The sequence below is a fragment of the Drosophila kikkawai genome, chromosome X (assembly GCF_030179895.1).
Source record: "Drosophila kikkawai strain 14028-0561.14 chromosome X, DkikHiC1v2, whole genome shotgun sequence".
NCBI classification, from domain to species: Eukaryota; Metazoa; Arthropoda; class Insecta; order Diptera; family Drosophilidae; genus Drosophila; species Drosophila kikkawai.
In genome coordinates, this window is record NC_091733.1 from 17,045,382 (window position 1) to 17,061,327 (window position 15,946).

At 36.5% G+C, this 15,946-nt stretch overlaps 1 protein-coding gene across 11 annotated transcripts in view; it reads left to right on the forward strand.

The window, feature by feature from the left end:
- The window catches only part of dnc (phosphodiesterase dunce), a 123,205-nt gene that overhangs the window by 63,302 nt on the left and 43,957 nt on the right, over positions 1-15,946 (forward strand). Inside the window, exon 1 of one of the 11 annotated variants that reach the window (XM_017162588.3) lies at positions 2,312-2,509. The exons of 8 other annotated variants lie outside the window; for them this stretch is intronic. The gene's annotated coding sequence lies outside the window, so the exon portion shown is untranslated. Of the gene's footprint in view, positions 1-2,311; positions 2,510-15,946 lie in introns of those variants that run through there. 2 more of the 11 variants (XM_017162589.3, XM_070288088.1) reach the window with 2 other exon arrangements.

Consider the following 15,946-nt stretch of genomic DNA (forward strand, 5'->3'; position numbering starts at 1 on the left):
AATTACCCTCTTATTTCCATTTCTCTTTATAGGTAAGTCGATAATGTGCGATTTTTCTATATTATGCTTAATAATATAATGGGATGGGTAAGTTAGTTTGGATTACCAATTGAGAACACTTGTGTTTGTGGAGAAATTTGGAAAGTGGATCTACTGAAAGTATAATATTATAACTTTAAATATATGATTATATGATAAACTTATTTTCTTGTAGTTAATTATTTTTATATAATTAACCATTCGTTAATCGCAATATTACGGTTTCAAGATAGATTTAAGCGTCTTTCCTTTTCATTATTATCCCAATAATGGCCAGAGTATATTAATGGTCGGGTAACTACTATAACTCGTTTTTATATTTGTAGGGGGGCCGGTCCCTGAAGCGGACAGGTGCCCTGCATTGTTGTTTTTTTCTTTGTTGTTTTTTTTTGTTCTCTGATAAGAACATTGTTGGTGTTGTTGTCGATGTCTGATAAGAATCCAAAGAGTCGGTACGCTTTGTAGAATCCACCGAAAAGCCCCCCTAGAAAAGCAAATAAATTCGAGGCTATTGTCGTTTATATATATATATTTTTATCACATGTGATAAACGGAAAAGAGAAGCCTGCCGAAAGATTAGCAAAAATGCTATATAACCCTTATGGAATCCCAAAAAATAAACAAAATATATATTCAATTCATTATCATTAAAGAGCAGGAACAGTATTTAAATATTGTGTATAGTTTTTCTTAAAAGTTTTTAAACCGTAAATAGAGTACATTAAAAAAGCCTTTTTTTGTATTTTGAAATGTGTTTTTACAACGAATTTAAGTTTTAATTTAACAAAAGGCAAGCTGAATATTAATTAATTGCTTTTTTTTGCTTACGTTTTTTTCTAAAGGTTATGTCCTTTACAAAAAAAAAAAAAACTAACAGCAAGCCTTCACTCTACCTGTTAATTAATCTCGTAAAATGTGCAATTAAATTGATTGAGCGTTTCAGTTAATTGCAAAAAAGTTAAGAAACGATCAACGTTGCCGGCTTAATTCATAAAAAAAGCTAGCGAAATTTGACACGAAATTTATGGCTGCATAAATCACACATGTGTGCTTACATGTGTATGCAGATTTTTACATGTGTCTCCTTTGAATTCCCTGAACAATAATTTAAAAGTCCCCATTGCTGTTTTTTTTTTTCTTCCCTTTATGTTTTTTTTTTGTTTTTGCACAGTTGAATTTTTTCGGTCACTTTTTTGAGTCATTGTACTTGTGCAAGAAGTTAAATAAAAAGGAAAAATAATAAAACAAAAAAAAAAAAAAGGAACAGAAAAAGGAAGAAAGAAAGACGGCGCTCTGTCTGCCTGCTCTGCTTGTAATTGGATTTCCGCTGTTTGCCCAAAAAAAAGAGAAAGAGGGGAGAGAGCTCTCGCGAAAGAGACAGGACTTAAAGCGGTGAGCGAGAGGGCGCGAGTGGGCGTTAGAAAAAGAGAGGGGCGTCAGCGGCAGCTGTTTGATGATGAATCTCAAGTCGCCGTCTCATTACAACTTTCAATTTCAATTGCCAAGTGCTCCTCCGAGCTCCCCCTTGTGCTTCTTCTTGCCACTCGGCCTATTCTCTCTCGTTTTCTCACTCGCTCTGTCGGTCGTCGCTCATTAGGCTAAGCATAAGCATCTCCTCGCTCTCTCACGCATGGCGCCTATTTTGGCGACAACTGAGAGAAATTAAGGGGGCAGTTTGGAAGTATTTCTTTAATTTTATTATCAAAACATGACAAGTGTTAATTTATATACATTTTGGGGGATTTTAACTTATAATTATCATATGCATTTTTACAATTACACATTTATATTATTTATATATAAAAATATAATTCTTAGTATAATTTTACATATATCAGAAGTTTTTATTTAATGTTTATTTATATATTTTCCATAATAACGGCTTTTTGTCGCTCGTTTTTAATTTGTAGATATAGGGAGTTCCCCACATTTGCATTATCTATTTTGATATATTTTGTCTATACAAGTTGCTATTTATTTCCACATATTCATTTATATATATTTCAAATCTTTTTTTGGCGAGTGTCGACCCCCTCACGCCCCCCTCTATGTGCGTTTCCACTGCGCTTTGGCTTCAGCTGGCTCGCCTTCGCCTCAATTCGCTTTTCGCTTCGGTTTTTTCGCCTTCGGTCTCGCTTTGCTTCGTTTTCGCCGTCGCCGCTCCGGACGCTGCTTTCGGCGGCTCTGTCGGCGCCGCTGTGGCAGAGCAGCGGCAGCGCAGCGTTTTCGTTTTCATCATATAACAACGTTTGGGTCGGCAGTTGTTCTCGTTCTCGTTCTTTCGCTCGTTCGCTCTTCGCTCGGCACACAGAAAATTTGCTTAAAAATTTCGCAAAAACCGAAAATCGCAGCAGGTGCAGCAACGAACTAGAAAACAAAAAATCGCGAGTTAATATAACGCAGCATAATTGAAGCGGAAAGGCCGAAAAATCTGAAATGTGTGCATAATATTAGCCGAGAATAAGAAAAAGTACGAACGGACGGGGGGACAAGTGCTAAAAGAGGCGAAAAACAAGTGGAACAGACAAATAAACAAAACAGACGAAAAGAGAGGCAGGAGTGGAAGAGAGAGAGAGTGGGAGAGAGATAGGAAGAGAGAGTGCCAGGGAGTGGAAGAGGGCGGCGAAAAGGAGGCTCAGAGAGAAAGAGAGCAAAGGATAACAAAAGCAAAAGCGCTATAAACCAATTAGGATAAATAAATCAATTTAATTAATAAGAAAATCTTTGGCAATGTTCTGCAATTAATAATGATTCAATAAATACTCAAAAACGAGTTAAAAACATGCCCAAATATCAACAAATACCACAAGACAATTCATTAATTAATTAAAGTTATGGTATATCATACAAATGATTATTACTCTGTAAATATTTGCAGCCATAAAAAGCTAAAAGAGAATCAAAAATCACAAATTTACAGCAACACCTTTTTGGTAAATGTTTAATGTTTAATTTCAATTAATTGCGACGGCCCAGTTTAAAACAGTTTTTAAAATGTGCGAGAGTGTGTGTGCGATAAAAACCCAACAACAAAAATGGAACTAAAAAAACAAACAAAAAAATACAATTTTTTTTTTTTTCGCCGGCACGAAATGACGCTGACTGCGACGTCGACGCCGACGTTGTCGCTGGCGCCGGCGACTGTTGATTTTTATCAGCGCAACAATTACAAAAAAAGGAAAAACAATACCAACGCTTCGCAACTGAATGGAAAATCTTTCTTTTTTTTTTTTTTTTTAACATACAAACATATACATATTTATGTTTTTTTGTCGCCTTTTTTTAGCCTCAAAAGTTGGTCGCGTGTCGGAGTTTTTTTTTCTTTTTTTTTCCCCCTTTTTTGTTTTATGTGTGCCTCTGATAAGAAATGTGTTAAAAATGCTTAATAAAATTTGCCACACTAGTTAACCTTATTTGTGGCGCACAGTGGAAACGAATACCGAATGTGGGTCAGGTATTTGGTAAAATATTTTTTAAGAATTCTTTAAAAACAAATTTATTGTCTTGTTAATGTACATACAATAATATTTATAAAGATGGGTGATTATAACAAATAATAATTCTTATAATTATTACAAGTGTGGGGTTTTTTAAGTATTGAAATATCAAAATATGTTCTAGGCCTTAATTACTTTACTACTTTACAAATAATTAACCTTGTTTATTCTTATTTTTTTTTTAAATTTAATATTTTAAAAATTTTGGATAAAAAAATATTTTTATATATTCTTTCTGACTAAACAAGGGAGTTTTTTTATCAATCTAAAATTCTACGATCCCCCGAAACTTTCCACAAAACTTTTGCTTTCCATTCCCCTCCCTCCACTCCTTTCTATTTTCTTCTTCTCTCATTTTCTTTTGCTTACTTTATTTTATTTTATTTTCTATTTCAACTAATTCGATATCATTTCTTAGTGTCTCCTTCTTATACTTGCTCATCCTCTTTCCTTTTTCTGTTGTGCATTCAAACGAAAACGAGAACGAAAATCAAATCAAATCAAATTGAATTTTCAGCTACCGTTTTCCACTCCCACTTTGGGATCCTTCATCCTTCAAGCTCAGGCTCAGACTCAGACTATTGCCCTTCTTTTTTCCTTCATCCCAATGACCCCCACGCCCCCCCCCCCTGAAGCTCCATTGAGCTGAAGACGACAAGGACGAGGTGGAGGAGCGTGCGCCCCGTTGCCGCTTTTCAGTGCAAAAAGTTTAACTCCATCGGCCGCGCGTTGATTTCTCAAATGTAATTTACCACGGGTCCGGCTTTTTGGTCCCTTTCCCGGATCCCGGATTCGGATGCGGATTTTCAAGCCACGCCCCCAACAATACGCCCAGCATTTATTCTATTTATTTGAAAGGCAAAATTCTATTTGCTGCTTGGCTTGGCCAGCCGGCAAATCGAAATCAAAGCGAAAATTGTAAATAAACGGATAGCTGAAAAGCCGGAGTTAACATTTTGCTTAGCATAAGACCCAACATCCTTTCACCTAAGTAAATGAGTAAGTTCTCCCTCACCAGAGGAGTCTTATAATTCCCAAGTAAAATGTTTGATTAGGAATTTGTAAGATCCTAAACAGAAGAGTAACCAGATTTAACCAAGTCCTAGTGCTTTCTTTAAAACTAAAAGTTTTAAATAAAAGAAAAAATTAGATACTTTTTTTTTTAGTTCGCTGCATATATATATTCCATTGCAGCCGACAGAATGTTGGATAATATTCTGCTCTGTCACACATGAAATTGGCAATAATTCCAAGTCGTACTTCCAGTCACGTATTCGCTATTAATAAACCCCTCAAGACAACTCGATGGAATTCCGAAGCGTCTCACCGCCTCCTCTCTATATATGCAGCCTCGATGATCATCATCATGGAGTGGTTATAATTTTATGACCATGACTATGCTCTTATTTGCCACTTTTACGTATTTGTCTTCATTCATTAAATTCTTATGCGGCTCTTAAAAATTTATATATAGTTGCAATTCGAACTGAGTGCATTTTTATGGCAAAGACTGTGTGTTGGATCAGGTTGCACTGTTAAAAACAAAAAGGAAAGAAAGCTCTAAGTTCAATAATTTTAGAATTGTTAAATTGGTTTAATTTTTTTTTTTTTAATTGGTTCCTATTCATATGAATCACATCGTAGGCTTCTACACTGCACTACACCATCGCATGGTGGGAAAAACGAAGGGCAAGGTTCAAGTATCGGATCGAATCAGATTGGATCCGATCCGATCCGATCCGATCGCCTTTGTTTTGCTAGGCGCCGTCTGAGTGTCTTCTCACCTGTTGCGATTATCGCTGGGTGTTTCTTGCCTTTTATGGCCCCCTGTATATAGTTGGTAAATGTTGTTGTTGATGTAGCCCCATGGCTTTCCATTAGCATTTGAATATTGATTTATGGGCGCGAGTGTTATACAGATTTATGGCTAATATGTGTCGCCGCGATTGTTTTTGGTAGCTCCCAAGTTTCGGGTTTCGGGCTTGAAGGGGTTTACTAACTAGCGCCCAACACTCACACTAGCTCTATCTCTTTCTAGCCATAAATCATGCTGAAGTGTGCTTAGTGGGTTAAAAAAAAAAAAAAAATACAATAAAAAAGGGGGGTTGGGTGCTTTCGTCACTAGACCCAATGCCGATAGGGCTTTTATCTAATTGATAGCAAATTGCTGATTGATGTAAACGATTGAGGGCCGCTTGTTGTTGTCATACATTTATGTGATTGATTAATTGATTGATGGCTTGATGCACTCAGCTGTGATTGACTAAGCTGCGGGGGGTGGCTTTTCTGGCTCCACTCTGTTCTTTTTATGTTTGCCACTATTTGTGCACAGAAAAAAATTGTTTTTATGTTTTGATTAAATTAATTAAAATTAATCTAAGGAAAACCCTTTAAGGATAATACAATTATATTTAATAATACAGGTATTTAAGGGATGAAGGTGGCAACCCTTCTTATTTATAGATTTTTTTTACCTATGATTTTTATTAGGTTTTTTATTTTTCTCTAGTGCATTTCACATTTTTACTTGCTCCATATTTTTTTTTTGTCTTGTTCCTGGTGGTCTGACATTTTTATGCAGTTTTATGCGATGATTTATTGGCCAATTGCATTAGCATGCCATCTCCCTCTGTCCCGGCGTGGCGCCCACGCTCCACGCTTTCACGTCGCCATCGCCTTCTCTTTCTAACATTGTGTGGTTGCAAAATTTATCGATTTTGTTTGGCGGTTTTGTAGTTTTGCCTCTGCACAAACTTTGCCATCTCTTTCTGGCCCCAAAATGTCCTCCGTATCCCGTAACCCGTAACCCGTAACCGTATCCGTATCCTTGCTGTGCGTTGTGTGCGTGAGTTAATTTAAGCCTCGCATTGCTTCTTATTTTTCCCACCCCCTTCTCTCTCACGCGCGATAAAATTTTTATTTATTGATTTTCATTTATGTTTTCCTTCCTACTAAACAGCTGCTACACTTTACGACCCCACCAACCATCGCTTGCTTTCCACTTTCTACGGTTCCCCGTCCCTCCCACTCCATCCACTTTTCCGCATCTCAAGCTCCATAACGGTAAGCAATGCGAATCTTTGTATAGCCATCTCTTTCGTCCGCCCTCTATCCATCTCTTTCGCATGGAGCAATTACGTGTTGTATGAAGTTCACCGCAAGCCCTCCGTCCTCGTTCCCTCTCTTTCTGCCCCACGCTTGTTTCTCAGTTTTATGATTCCCATTCCATCGGCAAATGGGGTATACCGATTGTGGGGCGGCGAGGGGTTAAGGTCTGAGGTTATGTTATGGGCGAGGTGATAAACTTTTCGACGCGCGCTAATTGGATAACTCAAAAGTTTTGATTAATTCGATGCGATAGGTGCATGCGATGAAAGGTCACACTGTCGTTGGTCTTATCAAAAAGGTTAAATATTCACAGAAAAGCGATAGTTTTAAACGATGAATCGTTTAAGGTTTTAATTTGTTAAAATACGAAAAAAATAATTAAAATGTGTTGATTAAAAAATACTTTGCACTCGCTGTCAGGTCTCACTAGAAACTATCGTTTTCGATTTTAATTTGTTAAATATACGAAACAATAAATAATTAAAGTGTGTTTATTAAAAATTCCTAAATATTTTTTATTAATAGTTCCCTTTTTGTAAATCTATTTCCTATATTTTCTATTTGATTTCCTTCCCTTATTAAATCCTCCGATAACCGCACCCTGCACTATTTACATTGAAAATTCCACTCTAAGGAGAATTTTTTCCCAACATTCCCCAAACAGACGCGGTGGCGGCAATAATTGCAAAATGCCAGAAAAAGTCGTCGAAGGAAATGCAAAGAAAAAATTCTAAAACCCAGGCGCCACGTGTGTCCAAAACGTAGAGAAAAACTCTGCACCACCTCCCCCCTGCTTATTACTATGAAATAAACATAATTGAACGAAATTAAATTAAAAATATCTGAGAGAATTTGCAAAAAGGCTTCCTCCTGTTGCTCCTTAAGAAATTAAAAAGAAAAAAATATATATAAACGAAGAAATGGTGGGGGAAACTAGGTCGGGTCGCCTTCTGTTCGTTCCACTTTCTCAAGCTTCTTGGCGGAATGGGAAATTTATGCTGTTCCACCTCAGGTGGAGAAGAAAGTTTTAATTTTTCCCCTCAGCGTGTGTGTGTGTGTGTTTTCCTACTGGGGAGCCATAAAACAGTTTGGCGAAATGAAAATGAATCGTCCAGGGGCATGAAAAGAAAGATCGTTGAGAACATAGACAGATACTTGCATAAAGGAAGAAGTATTTAAATGGAAGGCTTTAATCAGTTCAGCTTCTTTCAATAATTTTCAGTAAGTTTTCTATTTTCGCCTGTTTTCCTTTCCCTCTCTCTCTTCCTATCTTTGCAAAATGAGAGGTATGGATTTTAATTTCCGTTTTCCGTCACATGACAACGTCAATGTCAAACCAAACTCAACAGATTTCAGCTCTGTCCAAACGGATGTGCCATTGAAATGGTGTCTCTGTCTTAAAAGGACAGTTGGGTTTTCAAGAGCAAAATAAATGCAGAAAATGTGCAAGGCCAGCGCAGGAGCTGTCAAAAAAGGAATGACATTTATATAAAAATTGCCAAAGCCACTGCAAATTATTATTATAAAAGTTACCCTAGGAAATTGTAATATAAATATATCTCGTCCCACTAACCCAGACATTCATTGGCTACCGAATCCATAAAAATACACTTTGATAAATTCTGTTGTTTGCTTATGTTGTTTCTTTTTCACTTTGTATTCATTGTATATTTTTTTTCTTGTGCTTTCATGATCGCTATAAAGTTAGTTGCCCTCATATCTGCACCCAATATTATGAGGCTTTTTACAATCGAGAGAACGAAAATGAACTCGCTAGACAAACGACGCAGTTTACAGAACCCCATTTATTAGCCGGGGTCTGAGTTTTTATGGTTGTGGAAAGCCCAGACCAGACCCTCCATAAATGCTATTTATAAGGTCTGGTGTCGATTTCTGTTTTGGAGGGATATATTTTCCAACATATTGCTGGTTAAAGCACCAGTAAACCGTGTCTTTTGAAGCCTAGTTCTAAAGCTTAACCGAATGTTTTAGTTATTATATTATATTTATGTTAGGTTACGTGAAAGTTGAACCTGCTGAATCTTTAAACGATTTCAAAACCAGTTTCCATACCGCCCATTTTAAGGGACATTTCTTTCTCAATTTGTTTACCGAGTGCGAGGCTCGATTACGATTGTTGTTGAACCAATTAGCTGGCTCATCGGCTGCCGTTTTATGATATGTGGTTGGATCCGATCCGAGTTAATTGCCCGATCTTTATGGCTTAATGGCCGATCATTTCTGTCATATATCTACAATTACCGGTATAGCGTGACGCGATGCAAAAAGCGCACCTTCGCATTACCCACCTTGGGCCACTTTTTGACGAAACTGTACTCTCCGTGAGACCATCATCAATCTGTGTTAAAGACCAACGACTGTCACTCTGACCGCTCTATTTGCTTTCTTTTTTTTTTTTGTTTTTTTGGTTGGCTGGGAAAGGAAAACAAATTTCCATTTGCCATTTCCCTCCATTTTCTTGTTTTCTTTGGCCCTTCTCCCTTTTCACTTTTTTTTTTTGCCACTGCTTGTGCTTTTGTCTTTGAGCCAAAGTTGTTTGGCAAAAGTTTTGCACAGCAGCCAAAGCAGCCCCAGCTAGCTCTCCCCTGGTTTCCCTTCCTGGGTCAGGAAGTATTTTGAAATTGCATAAAGTCGCTTTCAGAGCAAAGATTTCAATTAAAGTTGCTCTACCCGCCTTGATTTAGAAAAGGGGAGCAAAGATGGGACTGGAATATGGTTGTGACCACGACCAAGTGGGGGAAGGAAAGCCAAATACACAGGAGACTGGAATATAAAGTCAGTGAATGTCATAGTGCAGTCATAGTATTAGGTTATTTTTAGTTTTTCTATTTTTGTAGCTTTCCAACATTGTTTTTGGGATTTTAAAACTTTATCCTTTATAACTTTTAAGTTTACAACAATGATTTTATTAGAGATTTTTAGAATTATTCAACACTTATTTAAACTAAAAATAATTCGTTATAGAACACTGTTTTAAAATCAATTATTGCAGCTTTTGAACAATTATCAACACTATGACTAAAACTAAATCGATACCCAACATTGATTTAAATTAAATTTATTTAATTAACTTTTAAATAAGGAATTCTTTCCCTTCTTCCCTCTCAAATCCGCACCAAATAAAGTTTCAATATTTTGATGAAATTACTTTTTCTTTCATTTTTTTCGTCTCCTTTTTTTGCGATGTGTGAATTTATTGAAAACCAACATTGGTGGTCAATCATTCACCTACTTTCTTTTTGTTTCTTTCTGCCCCAAAGACCAAGCCGGGCTAGACAGGGACAACAGGCGGAAGAAAAAGATGGCACGAGGCTGATAGAGAGAGAGAGAGAGGTAGGACGAGGACATCTAAGTAAATAAAAACGTGAACTGCATAGCATTAAAGTTGATCTAATGACCGACTACGTGAGCTGACTTGCCAAAAGGTGAGGCGGTGACGGGGGTGTGACCATTAATGGCTACAAAGCGAATTAGCCAAAAAAATAAATAATAAAAAAATAGACACCTTAAATATGAGATGCGGTGGAGTGATGGTACCTCTAAAAAAAAAAAAAAATGAAGAAAAAAAGAAAGCACACAAAAGGAAGAAAATAGAATAAAAAATTTAAGCTTAGACACAAGCAGAAAGAGATAGCCATAGTAAAGCGAGATGGCAATAGGTTTTCACAGTAGAATTATTACATGAAATCTACGTAACTGCAAACGCTTTTTCAGCTCTTCCCTTCATACCGAAAATAAAATTAAAGCACTTAAAAAATTTTTCATTGCATACCTTTTTTTTTTATAATTTTTGTGCGCGATTGAAGGTCGCGGTTAAGGGGGGTAAAAGAGCGTTATGCGCCGCCCGCTGACGTAAAGGCGCCACACACACCCACACACAGGCAGAGGGAGATACCAGCGCGCACACAGATACGCAGATTGTCGGCAGCATCGCATAAATATTAATAAAGACATCAAGAATTGATTGAATCGAAAGAGCAAAGCGAACGCACTCGTGAGCATTACGTGAGGCATTACGTGAGGCTTAGAGATGGGCGCGTGACAGTTGCGAAAATTAGAGGTGGAGGGGGTTGAAGCCAAGGTCGTGGCTTCAAGCTGTAAACCTTGAGTGATTCCCAACTGTTGGCTTAAAGTAAAATCTAGAAAAATATTTTAGAATTTTATTTGTAAAATAAAAATTGCACAGGACAAAGGGAACAAATCTCCCCCAGAATTGAGCGTAATAATTCCCAAGTATAAAATTCGTGCAAAAATCTATTTGAAAACAATACCCATTGAGAATAAGTTAATTAATAAAAAGGTTTCTTGTAAAATGTTTTGAAATTATTTAAGCATTCCCCCCTAAATTTTCCATCTAAGCCAGCTTGAGGTTATTTTTAAACCCCAAAAACATACCAAAGGATTGTGATAATTTCCTTTCATCCTGAAATTTGTAGCCCTTTTTTAATGTTTTCGTTTTTTTTTTTATATATTTTGCGAAAGGTCTTACGAGTTGTCTCCTAATGAGTTTTGTGTGCTGAAATTGAAAATTTCAACTTGAGCAAATACAAAGCAGTCGCAGAGACATAGGAAAAGGGTGTGTGTGTGAGTGAACTTGGAGGAGAATTCAAGGATATATCGGGAGGGGTGAAAAGCTGTAAATTGTGCGGTCGGCGTTTCGGGATCCTGGGTTCTTGATTAGGCGATGCTTCAAGTGATAAACTTGCCCCCGAAAAACTCTCACTCCCCCCACACATTTGCTTTTCATATGGAAATTTTTGGAAACTCTTCCCGCGGTGCTCTCTTCCTGGGCTCTCCATGTGTTGAAAACTTTTTGGCACAAATATTTTTATGTAAATTGTTTTTGGCATTTATTCGTTTATATATGTATGTATGTGTATGGGTGGCTGGCATTCACACATATGACACATGTATATTGTTCTTGACATTTTCATAATTTAACTTTTTCCCCAGAAACAAAACCAAAAAAAAAAAAAAACAAATTGGGGAAACAAAAAATAAAATACCACTTGCCTTGCAGTTCATTTGGAAGTTGATTAGTGAGGCAAACTTGTTTTCCGTTATCTCCCTCTCTTTCGCTGTGTATTTTATTTAGCTTTTCCTTATCCTTCTCCTTCTACTGCTTCTTCTTCTTCTTCTTCTCGAGACATTCTTAGTTTATTCTGAAGAGACTTTTCCAAGCACTTTTGTTGCTTTTCCTCTTCAACTTGATGTTTTTATTTTCCTTTGCGCATTTTTGTTAATGAGTCTCGCTGTTGTTACTTTTTTTTTTTTTGTTCATCTTGTTTTTGTTGAGTGCAATAAAAGCAAAGAAAGGGAAGAGGAAGTGGATAAAGTTTTAAGTTGTTTTATTTTTGAAAAAAAAAAAAAACAAGATGTAGGGACTATGAAATGCTCTGAAAAGTTGTAGCTATTTTAGGTATTCATACCCATAAGTTGTTATGCCATTTTGTGATATTTATAGTTATTTATAAACTTGCAACTACGAAATAGTTTTGAGAAGAGTTTAAGAAAACATTGTCAGATGAATTTATAAGCTAATCTTGATTATTTTAAGTTGGTAAAATAATTTAAAGTATTTAAATAGGGGTTTGAAGTACCTAAATAAAAAGAGGATCTAAATAATAAGTCCCTCTTCATTTCAAATATCTTTAATGTTTATTTTTCATATTTTTTAAATTAATTCATTCAAAGATTTGTGAATTGTTAATTGCAAACATCTTCATTGAAAAGTCATATATGCCCCACCAACCTTTCACAGGACATTGACAGCTAGAGAAACTTATGCAAAAATGGCACATAAGAGGTGGAACTTAAGGTGGAAAGAAGGTGGCAAAGAAGAGGTGAACAGGGTGGCAAGGCAAAGGGGAGGTGAGGCAAGGCGAGACAAAGGCAACGACAACGCTGCCACACTTAATGTTGCATACTTTTCGAGGTCCTTGTGCCAGTAACGTTTCCGTTCATTCTACTTGCACGCTTTCTTTTTGATTGTGTGCCCACATGGACACACACGGACACACTTTCCGTTGTACCACTACGGCCACCTTGAATTTTCCCTCACTTGTTGTGGCTGCTCTAAGTAAAATTTAGGCTTAAAGTTGTATGGAAAGTCAAAGGATATCTTAGTTGTATTAAAAATATTTAGTTTTACAAGTATATATATTCATATTAAAATATTTCTAGTTAACTCAGTTCTTGAAATTCCAGAAAAACAATTATTTGTTGAGCAATCCCATCTCTTGTTTTGTTTTTTAATAAGCTTCCATTTTCTTTTAGTTATTGCAAAACTCTTTTTTTCTTTTCTTGCAAATTCTCATCTGCTTTGCATCTGCTCAATTCAATTCATCTCACATTTCACCTTTCTGCTCGCTTTTCTTTCGTTTTTCCTGCCCCCCCCCCCACGCTTTTCTTTTAACAACTTGTGACACTTCTTACACTTGACTTTTCTTGTTTCGCATTGTTCTTATCTCACTTGACTCTGCCTTCCACTCTCTCTCTCTCTCCATCAGGGTTTTTTGCACTTTTGCACTTTATTACACTTCCGCTTCTGCAATTTCAGCAGCGCTTTTTCCCCATTCTCTCTTCCTTTTCCGCTTTTCCGCTGCTGTAAGCGAGCGCCTTAAACTATGCCATGATTTTTTCATATGCACTCGTCTGTGCGTCTCTGTGTATGTCCTGTGTTTTCCTATTTTTCTATATTTTTTTCACCCACTCCCCCTCTTGGCTTGTAGCTGCCACTTTATTTGTGGCATGTAGCTCCACTCCACTTTTCTACATTTTCCCAGAGCCTTTGGCAGCTTCTTTGTCTGCCATTTTCCGACTGTTTACATGTGAGACAACCTTGTGCACAAAGAGTAAAAAGTAATGATAATAAGAGTACAAATATTTATATAAAAAATAAATTCAACAGAATTTTGACTTTAGATTTGAATAATAATTTAAATAATAATTTCATGTCCGATTTTGTTGGGATTTAAAATGAGTTTTCAAAATAACCCAACTTATTTTTTCAGTGCATACCCATCTTTATTTTGTAGTCACATCATGAAAAGAAACGTGGAGTGTGTGGAAAACCCTTTCATGGGCTTCTGCCTTGAACAGAAATATATATTAATATACCTCAATGTGACCGCATTTGTCTACGTCTCTCCCTCTCTCTCTCTCTTTCTGTCTCTTTTTATCCCTTTCTCTGTCTCTTTCCTCATCGCTCAGACGGCTGTCAAGCTGTCTCTTTCGTGGTCTCTCGTTTCTTTCTTTTTTTTTTACGTATTTGCATTTGTATTAAAAACGCTTAAAGTGGAATTTTATTTCCTGTTTCTCCTCCTTAACAGCCCCTCCTGCCGTCTTTGTTTGGCTTCTTCACCATTTATTGCTGCGTCTTTCGCTTTAGTGTATTTCTAATGCCATTTTTATACGCATTTCCCTATCTTCTACCCATCCGCCCGACGGATGAAATATTTTTATATGAAATTTTTTTTTATATGACCAAACAAAATTGCGATGATGCGGGGGGAAGGCCAAATCGATTTGGTTTTAAAATAAATATATGTAACTTTGCAAATAAAGAGAATTTATATTGAAAAATTGAGTTTTTGAAAGCATCTTTAGTAAATGAAAGCATTTTTATTATGGTATAAAGAATGTCCTTTAACTGATTAAGTTCTGGTATAGTTATATAGCTTAGTAGGAACTATAACTAAATTCTAGGAACATTTATTGTAAGATATTATATATTATATAATATTTAGATTGTCCAAATATGATTATTATAATTATTACATTTTGTTCAATATATTGCATGCAAGGACATGTTTATAAATGTTTATCTAGATGCCTTTTAGGACAAACTGTACTGCTGTTGCGTTGGTGTGTGGTTGTTTTTTTTGCGTGTGGTGGCAACTCTTTTATGTTTGCGGCGAAATCCTGCAGGGATTTCACCTACTTATCAGAGGGGCGGTTTCCATACCCTTGTCCTGCTCCTGGGCAACCCTTCCTTTTCCCCTCCGCGCACTCATCATCATATCATTCTGCTCTGCTGCTTGCCGGGCATTTTCAATTTCTTTTTCTTTTCTCGTTTTCATTTGCCCGCTTGCGTTTTCGGTTTTCGTTTTTTTTTTTTTTTTTGGACCAGCAATCAACGTGCTATAAAAAGCCATAAGTAGAATGGGAATATATATATCGTATAGATATATATAATATATATATATATGTATGGAAGGATGTTGTGTAATGGTCTTTATTGTGTCTGTTAACGGATTTTGAGAGACAGAAAGAGAGAACGATGGCTGGCCCACTTTCAGATGTCTTTCCGTTTTGTAAAGGTCCTTCCATCTCCTCTTCCCTGTTGCTTTTAATTTTAATAAATGTTCAACGGCTTACAGAAATCATTGCTGAATTTAGTTGTGGTTTCAAAAATATATAAAACGCCTTTTGACACATCAGGCTTAATTTCAGCATTAAGTGTAATTTAAATAAATGTTCGGCGACTTGTGTTTCGCGCTTTTTAAGCATACTTTGGGGTCCCTCGGCCACCTTATAGTTGGCCATAACGATCAATTAAGGGCTTTAAGCCGCATTCTCGTTCGTATATATGTGTGTGTGTGTGTGTTTTAAATATGTAATCACCTGCCTCAGTTAATTATGCCCGAAGGTAAAAAGCAATTGACTTGGCTTAACTTCCTTTTCCCTCGACTTGAGCCGCCAGCTTTTCTCGCCTTTTCCGCATCGTTTCCGTTGTCGCCTTTTTAAACATTTAATTTTAATTTAATTTATGCACACACACACAGGCACACACACACACACACCTTGTGGTTGCTCAACGCATCTCAGTTCACCGCACACCACTCACAGCCAGCGAAAGCCACCAGCAACTGAACTTAAATCCAAGCCAACCCAAGCCACCCACCAATCTCAGTGGGCGAGTGCATTAAATGATTATCAACTAATTAAGTTGCTTGGATCAGCGAGCAAATGAAAAGCGCAAAATTGTTTCAATTTCGTTGCATAATAACTTAATAAATAAACTGTAGTCCTGCGGGGAATTGAAAACAGAAAAGTGGAACAATAGAAACGTATGGGGAATTATATTGAATATGAATTGTAGAAACTATAACTACGAAAAATGAGGGAAAATGGTGGTATTTAAGATACTTTAAAGGTTAAATTTATGAGGCTAAAGAAAATATCTACAAAATAGGCAGTAAGAGAACTAAAAGATTAATCAATTTTAGTAGCTAAACTAAAGTATAACTTTGTAGTAACCTCAAGGAAATATTTAAGAT